Source organism: Habropoda laboriosa, unplaced genomic scaffold (genome assembly GCF_001263275.1).
Source record: "Habropoda laboriosa isolate 0110345459 unplaced genomic scaffold, ASM126327v1 scaffold204, whole genome shotgun sequence".
NCBI lineage: Eukaryota > Metazoa > Arthropoda > Insecta > Hymenoptera > Apidae > Habropoda > Habropoda laboriosa.
In genome coordinates, this window is record NW_017100385.1 from 765,944 (window position 1) to 768,688 (window position 2,745).

The following is a 2,745-nucleotide window of genomic DNA, read 5'->3' on the forward strand; positions in this document are numbered from 1 at the left end:
CAGACGGAAACCTTTTCGAAGCGTGGAATTTAAACTGTTTTATTGGAGGTTTAGGTTTCGGTTATCAGTGCTAGCCATAGGCTACCTTACAAACGTGAGTTTCGCTATTTTTTTCGCGTAAAGATTCCTCTCCATCGGAGTTGTGATCGTGCGTCGCGTTGATGAAGCGTAAAAATGTAAAAAGATATAGAAAAGGGTGATCTGATTGTAAACGGACTCTTTAACCCCTTCGCATCTGTGGAGGAGATATTTCGCGACGCGATGTCGTTCATGCGACGCTTCGGACGAGATATCTTGCATGTCTTTTCATTTGGATGCGAGATATCTCGTCTAAAGCTTTTGCGAGATATCTTAGCCCAAGCGTCGCGAGATATCTCGTCCAAAGCGTCGCGAGATATCTCGTCCAAAGCTTTGCGAGATATCTCGTCCCAAGCTTTGCGAGTTATCTCGTCCAAAGTGTCGCGAGATATCTCGTCTAAAGCTTTGCGAGATATCTCGTCCAAAGCGTCGCGAGATATCTCGTCCAAAGCGTCGCGAGATATCTCATCCCAAGCTTCGCGAGATATCTCGTCCAAAAAAGCGTCGCGAGATATCTCGTCCCAAGCTTCGCAGACGAGATATCTTGCATGTCTTTTCATTTGGATGCGAGATATCTCGTCTAAAGCTTTTGCGAGATATCTCGTCCAAAGCTTTGCGAGATATCTCATCCAAAGAGTCGCGAGATATCTCGTCCAAAGCTTTGCGAGATATCTCGTCCCAAGCTTCGCGAGATATCTCGTCCAAAGCGTCGCGAGATATCTCGTCTCTCGTCTAAAGCTTTTGCGAGATATCTCGTCCAAAGCTTTGCGAGATATTGCGTCCAAAATATCGTAAAATATCTCATCCAAAGTGTCGCGAGATATCTCAACCAAAGCTTCGCGAGATATCTCGTCCAAAGCGTCGCGAGATATCTCGTCCCAAGCTTCGCGAGATATCTCGTCCAAAGCGTCGCGAGATATCTCGTCCCAAGCTTCGCGAGATATCTCATCCAAAGTGTCGCGAGATATCTCGTCCCAAGCGTCGCGAGATATCTCGTCCCAAGCTTCGCGAGATATCTCGTCCAAAGTGTCGCGAGATATCTCGTCCGCGGATGCGAAGGGGTTAAAAGTGTGACGCTTTTGTATCTGTGTGCAGATGGAGGAGCTTTATTTACCATTGTCTGCGGCGCGAGGGTGCTGTACCGAGGCCTCTGTCGACGAAGACACGTTACCCATCGTAAAATATCTCATCCAAAGTGTCGCGAGATATCTCAACCAAAGCGTCGCGAGATATCTCGTCTCAAGCGTCGCGAGATATCTCGTCCAAAGAGTCGCGAGATATCTCGTCCAAAGAGTCGCGAGATATCTCATCCAAAGTGTCGCGAGATATCTCGTCCCAAGCGTCGCGAGATATCTCGTCCCAAGCTTCGCGAGATATCTCGTCCAAAGTGTCGCGAGATATCTCGTCCGCGGATGCGAAGGGGTTAAAAGTGTGACGCTTTTGTATCTGTGTGCAGATGGAGGAGCTTTATTTACCATTGTCTGCGGCGCGAGGGTGCTGTACCGAGGCCTCTGTCGACGAAGACACGTTACCAGCATTGTCTAAAACGCCCGCTGGTTTCGTCGGATCATTGTCTTCGGTTAACATATCACTCTGCCTGGAACAGGGAGAAAATCGAATTATGATTTAGTGGTCGATTAAGATAGGTATTTGTTGCGATATAGTCGATCATTGTGATCGTTGAACAGCTATTTCTGTTAGCTGTTTTTATAGAGGAACTAAGATGGAAAGTTAACGTGAAATAAATTTGTCTACGTTCTTTAACTTATGTTAACCCTTTCGTGACCAGTAGGACGGATATATTCCACTTGAGTATTCGAACAAAAATCGATCTCAATTTAGCATTCTTCGCGGACGCGATGGTGGTTGGATAAATAAGAAATTTAAAAAGGAATGTAACTCGGTCATGAATTGATTAATGTCGTTTAACTTATGTAGAGAATATTTTTCATTATTAATCATTTAGGCGTTTAGTAGAGATAAATTCAATATTGTGACTTTCTAACAATTTTAATAATAATGCTTTTTTTCATACTCACAGGCAATAAGGAACTTAATGTTACTTTTTAATATTAGTTTACGTTAAATCAAAGTACAATGTTGAAAATCAGAGAATTATCATTCTAATAGAAATGTACATATTAGGTGGATGAAAAACCGACTATTATTAAATAACCGAAAATATTCTTCGTTCAAGCTATCGTTAAAATAAAATATGAAGAATTCGGTTACTGAGTTTTTCTATAATTAATCAATATCGATATCACTTTTGGACCAGGTTTTAAGGTTCTACCTAAAATATTGAGTCTCTTAAAGTATCGAATGGATGATCGATTAGTCGTTCGTACGATTATGGATGAGCGCCATTTTTTGAATGTTAAACTAGGGAAGGAAGAATCCATCTATAGGGTGACTTAATTGATTCGACAGACGAAAGACATCTGCTTTCAAACCTGATTCTATTTGTATTCACTGGTCGGCAAATTATTAAACGATAGATACCAATAAAGTGAGACGGTTAAAACGCTTCAAAACCATAAATTTATCTAAAAAGATTCACCGTACCTGAAACTAGCAATAATGACTAAATCTGCATTATTAAAAAAATTACTCGGTTAATTAAAAAGAAAAGTTTAAACAAACGAAAAAAGAAAATATTTAGTTAAT